This window comes from Onychostruthus taczanowskii, unplaced genomic scaffold, assembly GCF_017590055.1.
Source record: "Onychostruthus taczanowskii isolate IOZ18803 unplaced genomic scaffold, ASM1759005v1 scaffold21, whole genome shotgun sequence".
In the NCBI taxonomy this organism is placed as follows: Eukaryota; Metazoa; Chordata; class Aves; order Passeriformes; family Passeridae; genus Onychostruthus; species Onychostruthus taczanowskii.
Genome location: NW_024499351.1, coordinates 5127583 through 5153888, shown reverse-complemented (window position 1 = coordinate 5153888; position 26306 = coordinate 5127583). Strand labels below are relative to the sequence as shown.

General features: G+C 35.9%; 1 protein-coding gene across 1 annotated transcript in view; it reads right to left on the bottom strand.

The window, feature by feature from the left end:
* Positions 1 to 26306, bottom strand: part of PRKN (parkin RBR E3 ubiquitin protein ligase) — a 683114-nt gene that overhangs the window by 414826 nt on the left and 241982 nt on the right. The window lies entirely within an intron of this gene.

The window sequence follows — 26306 nt, the reverse complement described above, 5'->3', positions numbered from 1 at the left end:
GTCTGGTCATAAAACAATAAAATGTCATGGAACTTGAAACATATCAAAAGGTAAAACAATAATTCTAGGAAATAGATTCTGAGACCCCCTTTTTCTGAAATAAAGATAACTCTGAAAGACATGATGCGGTGTGATGTCACAGCAGTTGGTGATGTAGAGATGAGAACATAATGGAAAGGAAAAGGGCCAATATACATTTCCTCTAGGTGCATCAAAGATACTCCATCCCTGGAAAGAATGATAAAATGCATTTCCTATCTGTATCTTGCATTATGACACCTTTGTTTAATCCTCTTTCCAGAATATTCACATATATGCATACAAAAACCAGGGTAACAAATTCCAACATATTTTAAGGTTTTACCTTGCTAAAAAAGAATAAATGATAAAGCAAATAAAAAGAAAGCACATAAGAATAAACTGTCAGGCAAGAGAAATGCAAAATATGAAAAAAATCCCAGAAAAATTATTTAAAAGTTTTATTCTTGTTTTTATAAAATATGTGCATTTAACAAATATTAATTTATTAATCCTAAAATACTCTAGTGAAACAAGGATGCATTATTTATCTTTTTTTTACTTTTAGACAATAGATATTGGTTTCCAGTTCACTGAAGTATTACTGGAGTATTACATTTAAGCACTTGATTAATTTCAGCTTTCTAACTGAACTACAAATATCTTGCTTATTCAGGATCCTTATTTATAGAGTCCTTAAATATCCATACTTATGAATAAAACACCAGAAGAGCCAAAATTCGAAGTTCACTGAGGTTCTAACCCAATGCCTTTGCTGAGAGCTGATTTTTCTTTTTCTCCTATTCTTTGAGCTCACAAAAAGAGCAGCAGAAGCCAAAGGCACTCATAAACATAACCAGGAGATTAGCAACACTGGTAAACACAGAATATTGAGCTATATCAAGCATTATCAGAGAGACAAAGCAGCAGACTATTATGCTTTTTTTCCCACATCTTGCCAATATTTCTTTTATGTAACAGTAAACACTCTGGTGTTATTCAGTAAATTCACAATGACATCTATAGTATTAAACATAGATCAGAAAACATAAAGCTTAACCTGCGTGCATGTATCTGAATTTATAATACATGCTGAACTGTCTTCCTTTTGCTCTTGTCTATTATTTACTCAATAATTCAAAAAAAGAAGCCCAGTAAAGAACAGGACGGAATACCAACTTTCCCATATTATTATTTGGTAGGAAAAAACTTATTTAGAACTGAACAGTTGTATATTTAAAATACTGAAATTTAACCACCATCTGTTAGCCTCTAAGGCAGCTTTCATTAAGGCCATCACCTCTTCATGAATCACTACAGGGAGCTATCATTAACATTAGCCATGATTAATGAGGATGTTGCCAATTAAAATTATTCCATTCTAAAGCTTAGCAACATTCTGACAGTGTCACATAACCTAACTACCACCTCCATCCTCTCAGTTGCCTCATTAAAAAAATCCCTGTTGCAGTTTACTTTAGATTATAATGCAAATTCTGGGAGGCTCTCCTTGGTTACAGGGACAGGTTGGTCCTTTCAGGCTGCCTCTGGAAAGCACTAAGATGCAATCACTGAAAGAAGAGTCTGCATCCTCTGTAACACACGGGATTTAAAAAAAATCAGGTAAATGGTAAAAAACCATTTGCCATTTTATCACTGTAAATCTATGGGAAATTAATTCTCAACAATATGTTTCAATATGCTGCTGTTGATAATACCACCATTAAATGTCATTATAAAGAAAACAGTCTTTGAGAATCTATTTTCCCCTTTCCTATGAACACCCAATGCCTTTTATTTCTTTTTCATTTGTTTATTGAAACTAAGTAGGAGGGTGATTTATGTTTGGATGGATTCAGATGAGAAAACCTGTCTTTTCTGTTTGGTTCTTACAAAATTTCTCTCTTCTGTCAAGTGGGAACAGTTCAACCAGAAATAATTAAGACAAACTACAAACTCATTTTTTTCAGGAAGAAAAGCAGTTTCGTGTTTTGATCTTACCATATTATACTGGCCATATTCCCACGCTTACAGCCTGTCCAACATTTGGGCTCCATCAGATATGTGCAGCATGGAACTGTAATGGACTATTTTACTCACACAAAATGCATATTAGGTAAAGGAAATAAATTTTAGTTTGATGCATGGCTAACATAAAACCAGAACACATTAGAAGAATGTAGAAGTGGCTATGAAGGAACTGAAGGCCTCATAAAAAAAGTGATGAAAATTATGTGATCTGGTCCTAAAGCATTTCTGTAGTTTAAATTATATTTTAACCTCATTAAATAATGGTTCAGAATGTTGACATAAATAAGTAGTGCAGGAAAGCCGAACGACTAGGTGAAGGAGTTTTATTAAATACATTACAATAGGATATTTTGTAGTAGACAAATATCGCTGCCAAAATAGCAAAAGAACTCCAGGATAATTTTTTTAAAATGTCTATTTGTTTAGGCAGTTCTGCTCTGAGGCTTTCCAAAAATAAAATTATAGCAGTTATGCAAAAAGCAATATTTTATTTACTGCTTCTATAAATACAAAAGGAAGACAAAAAGTTAAAACATCACTAAAGCTTAACATCACAAAGGAAATTCATATCATTAAATCCATGGTATAACTCACTGAAGGACTTCCTAAGAGCATTGGTCTGTCCTCGTGCTTGTTCCTTTCTCTCACAGCTGCCCTTTCTGTGGTTGCTTGGAAAGCACTGTGCCACTACAACAGACTGCTTCTGAAGGGTCTGGTGCTTCTCCTGCACAGAGAGAGAGTCCCTCACTGCTGAGGAGTGAGATTCTGAAAATACAGCCAGCAGACTGCCCCTTTTTCCAGCTCCACTGGATCCTGCTTACTTTAGGTTTTGGGTCAGCACAAGCACTGTCAGGAAAAACCTAATTTTTGTGAATTTATGCCATCATTTTGAAAGGAAACTGTGAAATCCTGGATATCAATCAAGATTGTATCCCAAATTTAATTTACCATTTTTGTTCCTTATTTATAATCTTTACTTTGTTTACCTAAAACAATTAGGCTTGGCTGGGTGGTTGCATAAACTAATATTAACCAGACTTTCTATAAATCCTTTTTTATTAAAATGGGAAAAGAAAAATAACATTCCTAATGCCAATGGTGTTACATATAAATCTTTTTAAAGAACTTTTTAGAAGGTAGAAAATATTACCAAGAAATTCTTCACTTTACCAAGTTTCATTTAGAATGTTCTGTGTGAGTAAAAACACCAAAGGAACCATCTCACCATTTTTATTTACCAACAAACATCAGTGTATTCTCTGGTACTATTGAAAATACTTCAAGCAGGTGTCCTCCTCCTTGTAGTCTACACTGTGCTTCAGATTGAAATTCTAAAAAAAACTTTATTTTGCTTTGCCAGTAGCTGAATGTACTGTCAAAAATCAATCATAATGGCTCTGCTGAAAGTTTTGATTGGAAGACAAATCGACTCAGACCTAACTATTCATCTTTAACAGGGCCCATTTCTGTTGTACTGAACACTGTAAACACTGAGAAGTGAACATAGAAATGGCTACCACTCTTTTGCTTCCTTCTGTGCTCAGGAGAAAATGTTTCAATTTGTTTCTAGACTCATTTAAATCAGTATGAGAAAAACAGAGAGAAGGGAAAATGCCAGAAGTGTTGCTTTAAGAAATTTGTATTGTATTTAATTCTGAATTGTTCCCATGTGGTAGTTTCCTCTACAACTGTTTAATCAGCTATCTCCACCTCCGCATCTGCCTATTCAGACAGCTTAAACCAGTTTCAGTTTTCCATAAAGGGTTCCTTTGTATCCTTAAAAGGAATCCTTAGCTCATTTGACACTTGGATTTCAGAGCCCATCTGAACCTTGGGGAGCATGGACCCTCATGAAACACATGGCATGGGCACACAAGGAATGGCCAAATGAACAAAAGTTGTCAAGAACAAAGCTGGAGGAATGTCTGTGGTTTCATAAATCCTAAAATCTTCCATCAAAGCTACTGTGTTCAAACCAATATAAAGATTAACCCTTAATGAATTTTGATCTGCCTGTTACTAGTTTTATGCTTATCAGTATCTATTTTCTACCTATTTAGCTGATTAAGAATATAAGTTTCATTTGCTTCCAGAATGTTGTTAAGCAGAAGCACACAGAATCACAGAATCCTTCAGAATAAACAACTGGAATTTTATAACTCACAGGACATTGTTAAAATTGCTGTGGTGTGACTAAGCAAAATAAAGTTAATAAGAAACTTCTCAGCATCTACTGGAAAGACAGTGCAATATCTGCACGACATCAATGTTCCCTTAAAATCCAGTACAAAAATAATCTAATACAGCAAGAAAGGAATATAAAAGGTATCACTTAAAGTTCAAAAAAACATCAAAATAGCTTGTTTTCAGTGTCTAGGAAATTCAAGGGAGTACAACAGACCACCAGCTTCTTGACAGATTAAAAGGTGGTCAGCCACCTAGGCTTTGTAGAGGAGGTAGGTCTGTGTAGGTGCAGTAGATGCAGATCTGTTTCCACAACTAGAAAATATTCATCTGTGTCCCAGCTGGCTTGTGGCAAGATAAACTATACCTTGAGTTTGCATCTTTCAAACATTCTTGATAAATGAAATGAAGGTCTGCAGGGTATGTTCACACACACAAGACCTCAGTGTCATTATGAAAAGTGGAATCATAACAGTTTCTTAGGTAAACACAAATTAGTGACTGTGTATTAGAGAATCCAAACACGACTGTATGGTTAGAGAAAAGTCAATGAGAAAAAGCAGAGTGCCAGCTCTTTATGTTCAACAGTACTTGCATTTTCAGAGCTGAGTGCTTTGCTGCTGTCATTTCCCATCTCCAGGGTGCACAAATGTTAAACTGGGGATTTTTTGTGGGCAATGAAAGTGAAAAAAACCTGTACCTATTGCTTGCTAGTACTAGGGAAGGAAAAGGCAAAGGATCTACCAACATCACAGAAATGGCACAGGAAATGAGGAAATGCAGGGATTGACATGAAACAAAGAAGCTTGTGCTAAGGTATATTTACTGATGAAAGTTATTAGTGTTTTCCAGCTTTAAAAAGCCTCCTTTTATCTTTATGTGAAGAACTTGCTAAAACTTTTCTGTGGTCGGTACCTACAACATTTTCCTAATGACTATCATTTTTTGACTATACATCCCACTGTTTTTCTGTAGTCTAAGTAACTGCCTTAAAATTCATGCCCTGTAGCAGATACAGAAACACTTAAATGACAGAGCTCCAGGCTGAGAGAAGTGAGGTGGAAGGAAAACAGCAAAGTTGGTATCTTCTGCAGTTGAAGACTGATAAAATCCCGAAATCATGATTCAGCTGACTACACAAATAGGGTATGAAAAATTCTAGTGCTTTTAAGCCAGACAGTAACCCAGAAAATGTACACAGCACATTGTGAAATCTAAGCAGCTCTGTAAAACAGTGTGACACTTCCAAAAAACACATTTAGTCCAACAGGCTGTCACCACACAACTCTTTTTGAATGAGAGTGCTACTAAACAACATCACTTCTACTTATTGCTGTCAGCCACAGTGAGCTGTAGATCTTCCTAACCAGAAAATGCATCTTTCTAACTATTAACACAGACACACACTTAAATATTTCCAAAGCAAATTGTGTAGAAAATGAGCAGAAAACACGCACAAGTGAATGGGAATGTGCATACTCAAAGGAAAGCATCAGTCAAAGGATCTCTGGAGCATACAATCACACGTTGCTCTAGAAGAGTCATATTGACAGCATGTCTAACTTCACATTTGTAAGGACTTCCACCAATGTTCTTCTAAGAATATTTTTGAGGGTGTATGCATTCAAATTATGATTTTACGCTGAACAACCTATGGCGAGAGTAAGGTTCATTTCACAGTCCTCTTTAGATCCTAAAGTGCATGTTCCTGGGACAAATAGAAAAGACTTTTGTGTCACTCAGCCATAGTTTTTTCAGTTGGTTACTTGTTTATATTACTAGTGACATCCAGCCCTCTGGACAGAAACCTGGCAGTCAAGATATGTTAGATATATGGTAGCTTGTGGGGAGTTGGAGGAAATGGGGAGGTTTGCCATCAGAGATGAGTTTATGCAACCTTTCTGAAGTTGCCAGGAGAAGATGCCTCCAACCACATCTTCTAATGACAAGTTTTCCACAAGGAAGTTTAAACTGAATTATAATCTGCCTAGAACAGCCATAAGAAAAGCTCTTGTATACTGAGAAGATGAAGACAGCACTTTTAGATGACAATAATTTACTTAATTCATGTGTATTTAATTCTAAATAATAAAATAAGAATCTGTTCAACAGTCCTGGAGTGGTGCTGTAGGAGTGGTCTCCAGCTGGAAATGCCTCCACAATGAATCTTTCGACATGGAGCTTTTTGCTGCCTCTGTTTCTGAACTGGAAGAATGCTTCAGGCAACTTATGCTGAGAAGTAATATATTTATTTGCCATGCTGCCTGCTGGAGCAGCTGTGTCCAGGACCTCAGAAAACTGTACATGTTCTTGAACTGTACATGTTCTTCGATGATTGCAGAGATTTCTTTTTCTCTCATATCTTTGAAAAGCAAGGCCAGATGTTAAGCAGTGAATTACACAGTATTTGTGACATCTAGTAGGTATCATGGAAAAAAGAATTCTAATGGGTGACTTAGGGCTTTATGGTATACATTGCCTGGGAGGAACTGGAGAACCCCACTTGTTGGTGCCAGTGTATTGTAAATTATTCCAAATATCAGTGGTATAAAAGAGAAATTACTCAGTTCAGCATTAACAACTTTGCCCATTATCTCTGGTAACCCTGAATATCTATTAAAAAATTTTAATGGTTTAAACTAAAACCTTTAAACAAAACATTAAAATGATAATAAGCATCTAGTTTAGATCACGTGTATTTCTGCAGTTTTCAGGCAACATTAGCAATATTTTTTGCTCATATTTCATATGCTCTGCTATATCTGAGGTCAGATACCTTGAAGACTCTGTGTATATCTTTGTGATAATTCTTAGGTAAGTCCTACAGTTTTATGCATCTTCTATCAGGTATTAATGTTCAAAGTTCACATTGTTCCACTGCACCCAGGGGGCTGACCAGCTAAAAAGGACCTTTGCAAAAAAGGTACTCTTGATGGACAATGAACAAACAATGACCTTGTGGCAAAGAACAGATTGTGGACAATCCTTGGAGATACAGCCCAACCAGACATGACCCTAGGCAACTGTAATTTGTTTGGGGAAAAATTTGCTTTCCTCTGAGCTCCTGCAGAAAATCTTTACAGAAGGATGAACCTGGATCCCTGAGAGAGACACTTCCAACACTACCATTTTAACTGGAGTTATTATTTGGGACAAGCTGCTTGTTTGTTTATTTTAAAGACATCACTGGAGACAGGAACATTCCAAAACTTGAATATGAGTCAGAGTGTGGTTTCAATATTACAGGGTGGATTTCATTGTACAACAGAGAATGTCAAGATTGTAAATTAAGGGATGAGAGTCTCTAGTAGCTGTCCTGAGCTGGAAATCTGAGAGATTGCCATCTATGGATTCTACAGCTCACCGGGGCATTGCATAGGGATCCATCAGGATACCTCAGATACAGAAAAAGATCAAAGAAGAAAATATATTCAAAGTGCAATCATTAGAATTCAAACAGCACAGTTTTACAGTTTTACAGGAAGTTACATGTTGTCAGGCACTTTCCTAAGTGTTCAGAAAGAAGCAAAAATGTACCACTGGAAAACATAACATCCTCCTTCTCTAATAAACGCTATCTATTCCACAACATTGCTTACATTTTCTGAAGATCCTTCTCCCAAGTTAAGCAGATCTATATTAATAAACAAAGTTAGTAACCTTTGTGTGCTGTGTGACAAATTCTGTTTAAAAATCTTTAGGAGTTGATGACATTCATCAAAATATATTGCTGAAGACTCATATATTTCTCTCAAGCAGTCTTCATAAAAGGTGAAAGCAGCATTTACAGAGCTTACAGAGTCACACAAAAGCAGCAAAAGGATATAAGTAATTAATAGTTCTGGGAGCACCGAACTAATATGAACACTATCACTTTACCTTTTTCAATACCAGGTCCTAACTATTAATGATGCCATAGTTATTGATCCATGAGAATTTCATATAAAAAACAACTTTTTCAAAGCTGATATAAAAACAAGCTCCTATCCTGAGCCTTTGTATCTCTGCTCAAATGTCAAGATTTTATTAACCCTCTGCCTGCAGAGGTAAAACCTAAATATTTCTCTGCAATTAAGGAAGGCCTTTCAGTCATAAACACTGTTTTTTTCTTTTCCACTTTTAAGAAATATTTTATTCAGAATAAAAAGAGAGGGGGATTAAAAATCATCATTTTCAAATGTATGGCAAAATACTTCAAAATCTAAGACTATTTCCCTGAAGTACTTGATTAATGTACCTTACCCTTGATTTGGAGATTTAAAAGCTTCCTTACATTCCTTTAGTATCACGCTGTTATAAAAATGCAGTGGTTAAAATATGTACCTTGGAAAAGCCTTAAGAATTGTGCATTTAAAAAAAAATTACAATCTTCACTTGAGGAGATTAACTCAAAAGGCTAAATACAGTGATGGTTTGTCAAAACCTATACTATAGAAAATACTTCCATTAGAAAGGACATATAAAAATATACCAGCTTCAGTCCACAGAGATTTTTAATATACAAACAGACCTCTCCTAGCACATATTTAGACAAATGATCAGAGTATTGCTTTGTGGCCAAATAATATTTAATTACAAACACTCTGAGAGGATTATACCATTTCTTACATTCTGCACTCTACACTGAAGACATGGAGCAAACATACTTGTCAGGAAAATCATGGTGGCAGTCAGCATTTTCCCCCCTGCAGGTCCATGTAGTGCCTTTACTTGAAAACCTCTATTAGAGAAATGAGATCAATGCTGTGTCATGACAATGACAAAGGAGCACGAGTTATTTTGGATTCCTGGTTTTCAAGATCTGAATTTAATTGCCATGGTTAGGAATAAAAAGACATTGCTAGAATCTATCATATGTTACAGTATAACAAGTTAGAAACAATAGTTTCAAAAAATGTGACTGCATTTTAAACTAAAAGACATAAATCAAGACTACACACTTGACTTGGCATGCCACAGCTACTTTACATGCCTAAAATACGAGGTAGGGTTTTTTTCACACTTTGCAAGTTGTCTTATTTCAGCAACAAAAGATTGAAAAATGCTTTTGTAAGCATTAAGCTGACTTATTTTGAAGTAAAATCAGTGTTATACTGATGACTTTTGTCCAAACTCACCAACATAAAACATCAAACTCTTTTTTACTAGTAACTTCCATTCTCCATTAGAAAACCCTCAATGTTTACATCTATACAAAACCTTAAAACATTTATCAATTTATTTATCTATAGTTTTTATTCGTGTAAGACAAATTCAGAAAGAATATCCTACTTTCTCAACATTCTAATCTGCTTTTCATAGAAGAGTTAAGATTATCTTTGGAAATTCACTTGCATGAACAGGCAAACTAAGTTCACAGCAGCCATGCTAGTAAGATTTTCCAAAAGAGCTCCTGAGCAAACAGCTGTCAACCTGCCACTGCTTCTGTTTTCCTGTACCAAGAAGCTTGAAGTGACTTCAACCAACTGTAAGATATTGACTTCTTTATTTTAGGTCAATGTCTTCACTGGCAGCTGCTCCACTGTAAAACTTCTCATTTACCGGGAAGTACAAGGGGAAAAATTATAATAACAACGAAGGTGAGAATGACACTCTGGTACTTGAGAGCAGTTAAATGCAAAAGCAAAGAACCCAGCAGTGTCCCAGAGAAAGCAAACGATTTAACCGCATGGCTGCCTACCTCATTACGCAGAGAAATATAGTCTTGCAAGTTTTGCCTTCATCCTGTGCTGTGTGGAATAGCAAATCCCAGCGTTTCATAGAACAGCTGTTACAGTGAATTTATGAAGTACATACTCTTCATCTTCCTCTGTACCTTCCCTCTCTTTTTCCCCCTTGATCAGGCATCAGCAAAACAGGCATGACTGAGTCTGTTTCCTACCTTTTCCATTACTTATTTATGTATGTCTGCTCTGGGGCTATACAAGATGGTGGGAGAAGTGGGAAACATTTTGCACATCACTGTTGCAAGATAGTACTAGTATAAATGGCACTGATACAGCAAAGTATCTTCCCACAGGCACTAATTAAAAAGCAGTAAGCTCACTCGAGAAGCATTTGCTTCAGTTTTTTCCTTCAGTACTCAATGCACTGAAATTTTTCTCCCTTCTTTCCTGATTACAACTACAACTACACATTAAAACCTGAGACAAATGAAAGTAGGAGATAGACTATTTAAAAAAAAAAAAAAAAAAAAAAACCACAACAAAAAAACCATAACCCAAATCTCCCTCATTACTCTCACTATTTAAAAAAAAAAAAAAAAAAAACACAACAAAAAACCATAACCCAAATCTCCCTCTTTACTCTCCTGTGCATGATTTGTATAATGTGTTACAGTTGAAATTTTCTGACTAGAGAGCCTTATTTTTAGAAATCTGGCTTCGAAAAGCTGCTTATTAACAGAAGCCTGGGTTCTGAAAGCAAGTTGCTGGCTTGACTACCAGTTTGTTATAAAATAAAAATATTTGCATATTTTCTGCAAAATGTTAACTTCTTTAATAGTTACCACATATCTGTCACTGTTTAGGACAAGCATTACAACATGTGCATAAATTGTATACTTCCATATGAACATATAAGGTTAGCCAGGTTATATTCTGACACCAAAGCAAAAGCAAAATCAGTGCAAGTAAATGAAGATTGTTTACTTTGCTTGTAAACAAAATGCAGACAGCTGAGAGAGCAAAAATTGGGAACAAAGAAATGAGACCTTAAAAGTCACCAATGGGGAAAGAAGGGAGAAGAAAAGGAGAAGTGAAGGCATTTTACTTTTATTTAGGCCTATCAACAGCTATCCCTTTACTTCCTGCAATTCCAAATTCTGTTATCCTTTGCTTTTACACCTGGTCACTACATGAAGACACCAAATAAACATCTGCAGAATTTTTCAGTGCCTAAATAGGGAGCAAAAAAGGTTTTAATACTGAGGAACCAAGGACTCAATCCACACTTTTCTGCTGAAGGAGACAGATGAAGAATCTAAGCTGAAGGACTGAGTCATAACCTGTAACTCTCCTTCCTATAAGTCTGTAAGTCTCTTTGGTCTCCATCTCTCTGAGATAAGGTAACTGAATTCAATAAAGTGCATTTAATTAATTGATCAACTTCTAACTGAGACTTTAAACAGGAAAGAACTGCCTGCTCATCCTGTGTAATGGGATGCTGAAGTTCCTACTCTGTTTTTCATATAAAATAGGCTTTATTTCTGCAATAGAATTGTAGCAGTAAAAAATAAAAGGGCTACGTTAGGTACTGGTAGAAGCCCAGACAAGGCAATTTGGAGTTCATCAGGGCCTACAAACATACCAGAGAAGTGGGGTCAGCTGGCCAATACTGAGTTCCTGATCTTCTGTCTATGGGGTATAAGTTAGCAAGTTTAAAGCTCACTTCAGTTTATTTGCAGGCCTACAGTCAATCTACTACAGTAGAACTAGAATGAATGCAATGAAGAATTGTATGGCGTGTGGTTAAGATTTCTCTCCCTTGTCCCACAGTGCATTTCAATATTTGAATTTATATATTTCCCTCTCCATGAATACTGTTATATCTACACCCAGAGTATAAAACATTTTCCTTTAAAAAGAAAAATACTGTGCAAATAAAAGACTATGTAAAATGCCTATAAAGAATTACCCTTTTATCTCACCAAGAGAGAAAAAGAATCTTCTTGGATAAATACATATATTTTCCCCTTAAGCCCCTAAATCATGAACAGGGGAAACAAAAGCTCCTGGTGTGTTTAAGAGCAGAAGTGGTAATACAGAAAGAACAGGAGTAACTTTGGCATTACAGTATCCTATCTGTTGAAGGAAACCACATGTTCTGAAAGTGATCTGCTGATGCCTGGGGTCAGGGGAGAAGAATGAAAACAATTACAATGCCACTGACAGATGTACTTTACACTGGGATTTACAGCATCTTAAGGAAGTGTTGAGCAGCTGACCTTTCAGCACCAAGGCAGGTGTGTCACAGGGTTTAGGATGCTCCAGTGGTAACCACCAACATGAGTTCTGCTCTGTTCTAAAATTCATAAGGACCATCTCACTGGCAAACAAAATTGCTAGAAAATTAAAATGAATCCCCAAATTCAAGTGCAGACAGGTGGTGACAGGAATCTAAATCTAGGAAACTAAATTACCATCTTTGCAAATCTCCTAGCATAGTTAATGAAAGACTTACTTTTCTCATAAGAAGAATTTTCAATTCCATCCTTCCTACTGGCATCTGAACTGAAAACACTTCTGTATCAAACAGGTCAATTTAACAAACAGGATTTTCTCTTTACCCAATCCACATAAGATTTTATCTTACAGCAGTCCCAGAAGTAGTAGTCTGTAGTTTGTATCTTTGATATGGTGCTGAGTAACTGCTGCAGCAAATACTATTATTTTCTAACCCTATTACAAAGATAGAAAATCATGATGGAAAGTTTCTACCACAATACAAAGGCAGGAAAGGTTTACTTCAGCCATAAAAATTTCCAAAGGTGATGAAAGGGAGTGTAAAACTTCTGAAGATTAATTTTTCACAGAGACTTAATTTTCCTTTCACTTTTATGAGTGAGGATTAAGCATAACTTCACTCAAGTCAGATATTGTAGGTCTAAAAGTTTTGTTTCAATGTAAAACAGTTATAAGAGAGAGAATAAACCACCTGCTTTTTATGAACTTTCAATGTCTATAGATAACTGTGCTTGGTTACTAAACACTAGAAAAAATGTATTACTCTAATATTTTTACAGGATAAGCTAATTAACTATGAATAAATACCGTATGCTGATGAATACATAAAAAGACCCTGTCTACAATAGCACTGTGATTTTCAAACCATGAGTAGGCATAATATAATGTTAAAATAAAGAGAGAACTGTATTCTTGTTGCCTATTCAGTACCCCTGTTAAAAGTTGTGTGTCTCTGTGTATCGGTGTCAGTCAGGCATCCACACACAGAGATTGTAGCCTGAGGAGAGTCTCAGCCTGTGGGACTTCCTGCAAAGTTACGTTGCATGGATCTTGTTTATGGATCTTGATTTTACACTATACTGAAACCAGACTAAAATTGTAAAATAACATCGTTGAAGCCAAGAAAGTGCTGTTTAAAATTCAATTTACCTATCAGTTGCTATTTCTCCAAAAGAGACCAATGATTCTCTCCACTTATTCCCAAACTGAACTTTTATTCCAACGTAGATGTGTTGCATCTGATGGTGACAGAGAAGCCTCTTCTGTCATGATTCCCATTTGAAAGGTACTTTAGACACATGCAAAACTATGTTCCCCTGTCCTTGCTGAAAAAGTCCTCATCTGTGTCTGCCTTATCCCTCCTCTCTTGAGTCTTGTTTGCCAAGTGAGAGCAGGAGGATGGCCAAGGCGTTGCTACAGACAGTCATGTCCTTCTTCATTTCACATGGAGACCTCCTGCCAGTAAATTCATCAAAATTTTAGCTGTAGAGTTGAGGTGATATTAAGGTTATGATGGACCACAAAATAACTTCTTTTTTCACCTATGATCTCCCAATTTTTATATAAATATGAGATTCCTTGTTAATAGGTTTGTTACATTCTGCTGAGTTTTAGCTCTGTATGAAGTAAGTAGAAAAAGCTTTGTCATGTCATCTTAAATGTAAAGGCATACTTAGAGATTTCACCTCATATATTTCAAGAACAAAGATATTAACTGAGTCAAATATCAAGAAACAGATATAGATTCCACAACATATCAGAGCTATTGTTAAGGTAATATTTAATAAATCTTACTAAATATTGCATAACAGCAAGAATTAATAAAATGAATACTTTCCTTTTCCCACTTTATTCTACAACATTTTGTTTTCAGGAGGCTAACTAGGGTTTTCACATCATCCCACTAGATTTTGCAACCATATGGTCAAATGGAGAACACAGTGACTAAGTGGTAGACTTCCAGCCTCAACAATCTGCATTTGAAAAGGAGCAGATCCATATGTTTTTCTTCTTCTTCTCTATCTCTCTCTTTTCTTTTTATTTCCTTTTTCCTTTTTTTTTTTTTTTTTTTTTTTGGTGCATCCTCTACCAGCTGCTAAAAACTTGTCCTTTTTTTGCCTAAGACATAGGATTTGTACACTGAGACAGTTTACATTCTTAAATTCCTAACAATACAGGAAGCTTAGAGTTTGCTCATTAAAAAGAGCCTTTCCCAGAAGTTCATCTACTGCCTTGGGTGTTTTACCAGCAGCTTTTGGATTTATGCATAATTGGAGAACATTTATGTATAATTAAAGCACATACAGACAGGTATGTCAAATGCAAATTGTTTTCTAAGTGGGATGCATCTATTACTGTAAACTAGTGCCAAGATTGCTGCAGCCTAACTCCTTACAGGTCTACTTTTTGAAATTACCAGCTACACATTGTAGAGACTCATTAAAAGTCGGTATTAATGGCATGAAGGTTTTTGATCTTTTCTTTATCATTAACCTCAATGTCACTTAAAATACTGACATAGATCAGATTCTGGACCAGCAGTTTTCAGGTGAAATCTTCTTTCTTCAGTTAAAAGAATAATAAACACAGGATATATCATTTTATGCATTTAGCTATTTTATATGTACTCCATACAGATGAGCTTTGCACAGAAAATCCTCGTTGCAAGATAAAAAATGCCAGATGAGAGGTGAGACTGCTCACTGAATATGCTCTAATAAATGAAGGGCATCACTCCTGATATGCTTGATCATATTCAGTTTTAATCAGTACTTGACTATTTAGAGATGAATCTTTAAAGAGGAGGGAGAGTATTCAGTTACATTTATTCTCACTTGTGTATTGTTTATGGGTCTCACATAACCCTCTTACTGAAAAGGGAGTAAAATCAGGCACTGATTTGGCTCACTAGCCACAGTTGCCCTTTTTTGAGAGAAGAACCCGATTCAATTTCTCGCTGGAATGGATTTTTCACAAATAAGGATAATCCTTCATTTAGTGTTTACACACTTGGTTGCCTCTTAGCATTCCTGCCTGTCATATCAAGTTTTAAAATTTTATTGAAAATTGCCAGAATTCATTTATGCATTAGTTGGTTTTATTATAGTTATGGACGAGCTGGCATTCAACAAATTTTGCATGAGGAAGTAATAATCATGATTTTATCAGAATATAACAGAAGCTATACCAAATTTTGCTTAATTTTCTTGTGACATGCTACTCTTCATGCATGTCCAACATACGCAGCTAGCACAAAATGAGTATCTGTACTGGCAAAAGTGAAAAGTAAACTATTTTCACTCTCCTACTCTTTTTCTCCCCTTGTCACCTAAGATAGACAAAAACCACTCAGGCCTCCTAATTTATGTTATCAGAGAATACAGGGCAAAATGGATTGTATCTACCCATGTCACCTCCCTGAAGTCTACAGGAAGACTTTGCTCACCACACAAAGTTAAAGTTCAAATATGAAACAAAGTGCCAATTATTTATATATTCAACAGAATATATAAATTGAAATATGCTAGAAAGAAGTAAAAGCAGAAATATAAGAGTCAAACAGAAGAAAACTTTTTCCAGCAGAGTACTAACATTTTAAATAAAACAACAAAATTTGTAGAGTTACAAGAATCTTAATCAAGCAACTTCATTTTTTGAAGTCAATAAAGCCTATGAATTCCATTTTCCTCTTTAAAATATTGTTTTGCCAAAATGCCAAAGTCAGCAGTCTTAGCCCTCATCACTGGGCCTGAATTTTAGGAAAGAGCTTCTTAAACAAGAAAAAAAAAAAAAAAAAAAAAAAGCAGCACTGAGACAGAAGGGGACAGAGAACCAAAGAGGGAACCTGCTGGCTCTTGTTTCTGATCCCAGCTCAGCCTGGAATATGAACTGCCCCACCCTGCATTCTTCGCAACTGGGCTGGCCACAGGGATAGGAGGAAATCAGGTCTAATGTATGATGACATCAACTGAATAATTATAAATACACATTAATTATAAATACACATTAATTAAAAATACACATTGTTGTCATGGCATCAATCCCTGAAAGGAAATTAAGAGAAAAATGAAAAAAAAAAGTCTTGGACAGCGTTCCAAGCCAGAGAGTGAGGCAACATTAGTTTATTTTTAAAGTCCATCCTCAATAAATAAATCTGTATATCACCATCAAGAACTGATGGTATATTATGGCATGGTCTTATACCAAAAAACCCCACCATGAATAACACCACATAATAAAGACACTAACTAAAATGCAAGCAAAGAAAAAAGTGAAAGAAAACATAAATAAAACTGTTGCATAGCGAAAACACCCTTGGTTCCATAAATTGGTATTGTGTCTTTCCTTTAAAGAATATTTAAATAATTTTTAGTACTGTACAGTGTCTTTTTCTATTACTCCAGAATAAAAACAACCCTCAATTTGTCACCTTACAAATGACTGAATTAATTTATAACCTATAAGGCAGGAGATGTATATAGAAGCTGTTTATTCTGATGACACCCAACTGCACTATTTGAAATCCATTTTCCTTCTCACCACAAGTACTGTCACGCTTCCTTCAGGCAGAGACTCATTCTGGTGATTTGACCTCAACAGAAAGGTCCATGAGGCTCAAGACTGATGCAAGTAACCAGAAAGCCTTTCATTTCAGTGATTGTCTTTTGGAACAATTGTATAAAATTATTTCTAACCACATATCAAAGAAGCTTGGAACTTCTTTGCACATATAACTAAAGCACATATAACTAGAGATTCAGAAGAGATTGCATATTAAAAGAAAATTATTCTCCCACTCTTAAGCACCACCTAACCACCACAAAAACCTTGGGTTAAACACATTCCTGCCTATTTGCCCAAATCTGTTAGTTCAAACAAAACAAGCAGTTAGACCTGACTGAAATGGAAAATCTAACTTCAAGGGAATTCATTTTCTCTATCTGAAACTAAATTTTTCAAATCAAGCAAGTCAAAATATGCACAGATAGTATGAACATCCAGAAAGCACATGTTGCTCAGATGAGGACAGTGCAAAATAGTTCATCCTCTTAGACACACAGGACAGAGGGTATGACAAGACAGTCAATCTGCAATGTGAGCGAGAACATTTTAGGGAAATATGGTTTTTATGTTTAGAGAATAGGCCCCACCATCTATATTGTTAACAGACAAATAATACCATCTCTGGTCCTTTTTTCAAAGTTGCAAACATTCCTCTGCAACACTCCTGAGTCAGGATGAGGCTGCAGTGTTTTCATCTGGTAAGATGTGTGCAGAGCTAAGCAGAAGAAAGCCAGCAAAAACACCTCTTGGTGCTCTTTACAGGAACCTGAGACATCAGCTGAAATGCTGCACCTCACTCTGAAAAAGGTAACTTCTGCCAACTGAACTGACTTTTTTGAGTGCACTTATGGAAATAAGGACATGTAGAACATACTGATTTTAATTATTAGAGCCTGAATACAGTTTTACTTTTTTAAATCAATAAAATCTAGAACTCGGGGATGTACAGAAACATCCAAAACAAATGTGAAGTGCTTCCACCACCATCAGACCATAAAAAGCTGATGTGCACATGCAGGTGAAACCTAAGTAAACATACCACTGATTCTCTTTTCACTCATCTTTTATGACAGCGTGCAAACAAAGCCTAGAAAATTTTCAGGGTTCCATGTTACATGTATATTTGCATAGGTATTTTAAAAAAATAAACTGGACTCCAGATAATGTACCTTAGAAGTACTTGAAGATAATCAAGTTCTTAACACAGAAGCATTTACAATATTTGAAAACTACCCCAAAACAAACAAAACCCCTTCTACATTCAAGATATACCATTAAACTCTTTCTTCTTCATGATGTAGCAAGTTTTAAACATATGCAATTACTACAAGGGACCAAGGATGTTTGTTCTATCCAATTGCTTGCAGCAGAAAAATTTAAATAAAGACTAAGAATTTATTTGTGGATTGCTAACTGGTCATCATCCCCAAGAAGAAGGGGAAAGCCCTCATTAGAACACCACATACCTCTGCCAAGAAAGTCAAATCAATATATCTACCCTGGTTGTGGCTCCATCATATTAACAGATGTTTTATAGTAATGAAGCTCTGAGGAAAGGTTTCATATATTTGACCTTAACACTTTTAGATCACAAACCTATCTAAAGAAGTCTAATCAATGTAACTTAAAATCAGCTGATTTTCTTTAGTTAGAGATGTCTGAGGTTTACTTATATAATGTTTAAGTACCCCAAACCCTTCTTATTGAATAATTCGGTCCAAAACTAGGAAAAACAGCACAAGCTGAGACATTCCAAATGTAAAGATTTGGAATGATTTCTTCCACATTGACTTAGAAAAAATACCTATTTATAATTCTTTTAGAGGTAATCAGTCCCTTTACTGTTTTAAATTAACCACTAAAAATTATCAGTAACTTTAAAAATATTAATAATCATAATTGCTATTATTATGATGATCATTACTGTTATTATTAAGAAAATACACATTCTCTTAATGAAGATGAAGGTACACTTGCAAAAAAATAGTTTGATATTTGCTACTTCTGCTACTACAATACCTTAAGGAAATATACTTATTTTTTCCTCTTGAGCCAGCTGGTGCCTTAGATATTCCAGCATTTTAAAAACTAGGATAAAAATTACCGACCCTTTAGATTTGTTTAATATTCATCATTATCAAAAATGTTGAAGTAATGTAGTGTGGGCATGATCTCTTTGTACCCACAGCTATCCAAGGAATAATACTGGGTAGACAGAAGTCTGGCTGTTCTTTAATAAAGAAAGCAAATTAGGAGTTATGCACAGGGACATCTGAATCTCAGTGGCAGCTGCCATATTAAAAAAAAAAAAAAAGAAAAAAGAAAAAAAAGGCCCACTATTACAACCCATGATTTGCTTGTATTGTAATACATTCCAGCAACACATCCACAGCACATTTTGGTCTTATTGAGTAGAAAAGGGGATCCAGGAGGGATCAAGAAGGATTTACCAACATATGTAACTATGGCTCTAATATCTAGAATGCTGATGAATATTCATTGTACCTCCTTTCAACATAAAAGGCTAAGAAACTTTAGAAAGGGGGCCCTTCTTTGTGAGAGGAGGAGTTGCTGCATGAAGAGAAGGCCATCTTTGCATGTAGTTAAGACAATGACAGCAGTGACAAAAATTAATTGTAACTTTTTACTTCCCTGGAGAACAATAATGTTTGTGGGTGCAATACGCAAACAGAGGGAAAGAGCATTGCCTCTCTTGTTACATTTCTGCCCCCAAGAAGAGGGGGCCCCAAAATGCCCCCCAAACTAAATCTGAATAAGGCTTACTTATCACATTTGTTGGTACTCTCCCCTTTTTTTTTTTTCTTTCTTTCCCAAAAGGTATATATCTGAACAAAAAGACATAACAACATTAATACAAATAGCACAAGATCTAGAAGACTGAAGACTTTGAAGTCCACATCTGATCTACATTTATACATTCAGAGAATGTGCAATATTGCATGAAAAAAAAATCAAAAGCAACTAGTATTTTTGACAAAACAAGTGTTACTCTTAGCATGGTATTTCTTACTAGTCCCAGGCCTTTCATGATGTACTGAAACAGACATTATTGGCGATCTCCCCTCCTTGCATGGGCACAAACTGAAACACAGGAGGTGCTGCCTGAGCACAAGGAGCAACACTTCCTCTGTGAGGGTCACTGAGTGCTGGCACAGGTTGAACAGAGAGCCTGTGAAGTCTCTGTCTTTGGAGATATTCAAAAGGACATGGTCCTGGGCAAATGGCTCCAAGTGGCCCTGCTCGAGCAGGGAGGGTTGGAGCAGATGACTTTCAGAGCTCCCTTCCAACCTCAGCCATCCTGTGAGTCTGTGCTTCCTGATATCACAGCAACTGCAAGGACAACATACACTGAACACCATCTGTATTACTAGGCATAAATCTGTCCTCTCTGGCAAAAGGGTTTATTAGACATTTGATTCAGAAACTCATGTAAAAGTCTTATCTGAAAGTAAATTTGGTAACTGTTTTCCTTTTCATTTATGACTGTTGTCACCCAGGCTGGAGAAACTCACTCTAGGCTTCACATTAAAAGGCAGTTTTATTTCACAGCATGACTAGAAGCAGTACATAATACTGAAGTCATTTTCCTTCTTTCCAATGGTATTTTTTTCTAGCTTTTAAGACACTTTATAACGTGTAACCTCACTGAAAACACATACTGAAATAAATATTATAAATCATGCATAGATATCTCAGAGCTTCTAATAGAATTGAGTTAAAATATACTTTCTTATCCTATTAAAATAAAATAACTTGCATCATTTTTTCAATATAGAGGCAAAACTGTTTCCTTAGCCAAGTTTATTTTGCATGAATGAATTGCTGTTCCTGTCTTTTGAAATGGATGAATTTTTTTTTTTCATAAATCAAGTATGTATTTTCATTTACAGTATATTACAATTTATATCCAATGTAATGAATTTTTTCTTAAGGGATATTTAAAAATAAATGAAAGAGGTAGCTAAAAGCCTGAATAAAACCATGTCAAGTCTTCTGAATCCTCCCAACTGCTCTCTTCAGATGGAGCTGAGCATTTTGGAAGCCATCCCTAATGGCATTGCGACTATGTGACACAGGTGCAAGAGTGAGGCTGTCTTTTAAGTGGTTCAGAATGAAGTGAGATTTGGAGCCAAAGAGAGAAGTGGAGAAGAAAGGATAAAAATTGTTGTAAAATAATAATTTTCAGCCACCCAGTGTTGAGCTTTCTTATTTCTGTAAGTGCCATGGTATCGTAAACAGGGCCCAAGAATATTTGTTGGAGCAGCCTCCCCATGGTATATCTGGATTTGGGAAAATCTAACATATCATCAGAGAAAAGAGACTTTTAAAGATAGAATACGAGAATTATCCTGTTTGTGGGGGTTTGTTTGTTTTGTTTTTTGGTTCTTTTTTTTTTTTTTTCCCTGATATCCATGTTATTAAAAGCAATGAAGACACTTGGTGAGCAATGGCAGAATCAGAGTTGCAGATGCCCTGTGATCATCCTTAGGGAAGTTTCATCAGTAACTTCAAATTTGGAGCCAGCTCAGCACTAAATTTATTTAATGCTGATTGTGCACTAAGTCAGTGCAAGCAATGTGAGAACAATAAGGAAGAGTGGATGATATGAACTCCTTGTGTGAATGGCAGTCCCAGCACCCCTGTTACCATCAGATCATTTCATAAAAGAAATGAGTGCACAAAAGAGTACATTTCCCTGTGCAGCAGGTAGGGAGACCAAAGTATGCCTGATTTCTCTCTGGAATCCTGGCACAGATGGGCTTGGCCTAAACAACAGAATAACACATCAGTATTTAAGATGTTCCCTCTCTCTCAAAAATCACTGGCTCATTAGGAAAAAACATTAGGCTTACAATTTACAGTGCTGACTTAATATAACTAATGAAGAAGGATTTCCTGATTCTGTGTAAACCCTGGGAAAAATTGTTCCAAGAGCTTATTTTCTCTGGCCTAGCCTTCTCAAGGCAGCATTAACACCAGTGCCCAGTGGTGCAATTTAGATGTCAGAATTGAGGCATTTTCCATTATTTATGCAAAAAGAAGCACATATACTGAATAGGTGTAATTTCCTGTAAATGCTACTTTTGTCAGCCAAATGCAGGGAAATTAAGCTATTTTTGTACTTACACATTCATTAGCAGGAACCCAACAATAAATGGTTGTTTCACATTTGTTAGTTTGACCAAGGAGTCACACATTACAGTGCTAACTTTTTTATGCACAGAAGCATTTTAACACATAGTGTTTTATAGTGTTTGTCATGTGTAAGCTATAATATATATCAAAAAACATTTGTTTCCTCCCAGAACACAAGTAGTTTTGGAGAGACAAATAGCTATGTTACCCATTCTCAAGAATTCAATCACATGTTTAATACCTTCCCAGCCTGTAAATGAGATCACACTTTTTCACATACACTTCAGTGGCTGTTTATTTTGCAGTTTACCTTTAAAGGACAAATTGATTTTTTGTAATCTGTATGCCACATTACCCCAGTAGGGTAACCATCAGAGAGAAGCTGACTCAGCAGCAGCAAGGTCTACATAATTTCAGAGGTGCTACTTGTCCCTTTTTCTTTCAGTCAGCTTTGCTCTGATGCAGTGAGCAGTACTCTTTACTTTCTCTGTCACTGAGGGAAGACACAAGTAATTAATTCCAGAAAAAACAGTAACCTCAAATGAGCAGTGGTGAGAGGTTATGCACTGTGAAATGGAGTTTTACAATGACATATTTAAAAAAACCCCAGAGATAAAAGGTAAACTGCCTTTTTATTTTATATTATTGTAAAATCTCAGCTAAGTTTATATTAATCAAAAAGAAAATATCTTATTAAAATAGCTTAAATGCAGCTAAGAAATAAGAACTCAAGGCAAATTACTGTGTTACAGATCTTTCTCTTCCTAGGAAATACGAAAGTATCAAATTCCAAACACTGTACTATCATCTATGAGGAAGACCACTAACACCATTTATGACCTGGTATTTCTCAGTCACTGAAAGGCACTCAGAAGACTCTTGTGCCAAACTGTGATGTACCACACAGCCTATGCTGACCAACCAGCCAAATCACAAGCCTTTCAGGGTTCCAGAGAAACAAAATTCAGCAAATGTCTGTTTCTTTATTAGGTTTAAGATGAAAAGAAATAGATGTAAGCAACATCCTTAATTTCATAAACAATACAAGAGAAAAAAAACCCCAAAACTGTGACATCAGGAGGTTCCTCTGCAGCACAGAGGGTAGGGACAGCAGCAATAGGACAGTACGCACCAGATGTGCTCTAAGTAACAGAAAGTAAATCTCATCTCAGCTGCAGGGAGTTAGATCTGAATATAACTCCCCGTGCTTGAAAAGATCAGACATAATGATGTGAATGCTTGCAAAGTATACAGGAGCTATGACAAACTCCTTTGGCACTTGTGCTGGATGATACACCAAAACCTCAGTAGTAACTAGCAAGGACACAAGAAGAAGAAGAATGACCAAGTAGAGATGTAGATTCCCCACAGTACAAATGGCATCACCATAGCACCTGTGCCTGCATAGGGAGCCCCAAAGTCTATTTGTCACACCTCAATCCAGATTCATACTCTGCTTGAATTCTGAACTATGACAGATACCAAATCAAATGTTCCTGTCTTTTTTTGCCAGGAGTCACACAGAGTCGGAGAGACTGGAAAAGTATGGTTTTGTGTATAGCCTGGTACATATCAGTTCTCAGAATCCAGCCTTCCATTCACAGATACACATTTTCCTTTTCACTACAGAACTAACACTGTGAATGTTGACACTGTTACAGCTCAGAAAAAAGGACTGCAAATGTGACTGCTCTAAACAGACCTTTTTGTGGGGGTTTTTGTTTGTTTGTTTATTTTGAGTTTTCTCTTCCTTTGTTGTTTGGTTTGTTGTTGGGTTTTTTGGTTTGTTTTTGTGGAGGTTTTTTGTTGTTTTCCTCTTTTTGCTTGTTTGATTGGTTTTGGTCACTTGTTTTTTGTTTTGTTTGGTTTTTGTTTGTTTGTTTGTTTTCTGGAAAGAAGAATGCCCTGATTTTATAAACGATGGCTACTAAAGTTTTCAAGCTATATGAAAAAACTTCCTGGTAGGCCTGTAGGTGGCCTACACGAGACTTCCCCCGCACCAAACTTTACAGATATCTTTTGTGTTTGATTAATTAGAAAAACTAGGGAGATGCGATATTTGTACAGTGACGTTTTCTTATCTTTAAATTAACCTGCATACATCTCCCATAAAACATTAGGTCATGAAATTTTTGTAAAGTGCCAGGTAAGTGCCAACTGTAAAATGACAAATGTAATATTTAGATAGATGTCCTTGGTAAAAATAAAAAACAGCGGGCTGTTTAATTTCATAGAAATATTGTATCATAAATCTAATCTGAGCATCATATATTTTAAAAAAGCTATGCAAATAGCCATGACTGCTAAATATGGTTTTAGAATAAGACTACTTAATAGAGTAAGTAATATTTTAAATGTCAGCCAACAGACCATGAAAAAAAGAAAGCTCAATTTAATTAGGCTGGTCATTTGTATCTTAGGTAGTCAAAGGATTAGAATGTAGAGTAAGTGAAGGCTGCACAAAGCTTTGTGCAGGTTTTACACAGGTATTCACTTTCATCTCAATAAAAGATTTAGTGTAACAAATGTTGGCTTACAGAGTGCTTTGGTGCTTATGGACACAAAAGAGCTTCTCTGCTTCTGAGCACAGAAGAAACTTGCTGTGTTGCCATGTAAAGGTCAAGCACAGTTTTCCAAGACTGGGGATAAAAAAGAGATCTAAAAAAAGAAGTGGCTTTGCTGACAGATCTGTAGTATAGTGGTACAGACAAGTTTTTTTAAATAGTTTGTTTATGTCAACTTCATTTTGGCTAATTTCTCTATAAAATGAGAATAACCGTAGCACCAGTAGAGAGGATATCTATTGGCAATCACTGGTACAGCCCTATGGGATTAGAGAGGAAAGACAGAGGGTTTGGGGTAATATACTAACATGAACCTTTTTAACCTTTTCAGCAGACTTTGCCTACTGTAGACTGCAATGCATCGAAGAAAGCAGGGCTAATACAACGTAAGAAATAAGTCTTAGTACATATTAGAAGCCATTCCAGCTGGAACTGTTTTCTGCCTCCTTGGAAAGTGGAGCACAAAAGAAGGTGGGGCAGGCACATGCAAAATCTGCACCTAATCTTTATAAGCACAGGACTGAGAGAGATGCTGTGTTATAAAACAAACTGACTTGCATAGCACATTCATGACATTAGGAGTGCCCATATTGCAAACATTGCACTTTGGAAGCCCAAAGGACTGCCAGCCCAAACTACAGGAACAGCATGCTCACTGCTCCTAACTACTGTCCTCTGCTTCAATTCGAGAGGAAGAGAATGATAACAGATTTTCTCTGTTTCGGGGAGAAAGTAACAAGACTCTCAAGTGCAAATTATTTTCACAGCCAAGCATTATTTGAAAACTAAACCAGAATAAAATTATAATTTTAAACTTTCCAGAAGATATCTCCCTTTTCTCTTTTGTACTTTTATGCTGAAGTATCTTATAAAAACTTCTAAAAGCTGGGATTTTTGAATCAACCTTGAAAATTGGAACAGCTTCTACTACAAGTTTCCAGCTACTTTCTTTTCATATGTACTGTAAAATATGCTAATAGAAAGAAGAGGCAGCTGTAATCTGCTCATTCAATCGAATTTATCAGCCTGCATATATTTATTGTGTCATTGAACCCGTATTTGCCAAAAGAATGTAGGCCCACGTACACTCCAGGCAATCAGAAATTATTTAAAGGTGTACACAACTGAAACGTATAATACCATTTCCACCATGGAGTTAAGAGGAATTCCTGGGAGACAATACAGAGTTGATATTTTTTGGGATTTTTTTTAAGTCCCCAAAACCAAGAACAGTATAGATTCTGTAAAAGCTGAAAAGTTTGGAAATGTATTTAGGTTTATTTAATACAAGGAATGCAATGATCCCAAATCAAACAGCACAGATGTGAAAGTCATCATTTCCAAAAGTGGACATGCTGAAGGAAGCCACAGAGTCTAGCAAAGGACTCATGTTGTGTGATGTCAATGGAATCTATAAGATTCAGAGTCATCTAGTGACGACAGCAATGCCTTTCAGCAGCACTGACTTCATGTATACAAGCTGAATTCAATATTGTCTGTGTTTTCATCCATTAGAAATGTACATTAATGGTGTCTTCTGTCTTGATTTATATATTATTCAAGCCTATATTAATCACCAATATTTCAATACAAATTTTCAGAGAAAAAGAATCCCCTTAGATGTGTTCATCTGGAACACCAAAAAATGCAACACTTTGAAGCCTCTGAAATAAATCAGAGAAATTGGTTAATTCAGGAATAGCACACAAAGCCTGAAGGGCACTGTAGTTGTGGCTTTTTGAATTAGATGTGTGTAAGTATAGTATGGTTTATTCTTTTCAAGAAGAATATAAAACTTGGGGCTTTAATTGCTATTTTTTTACAG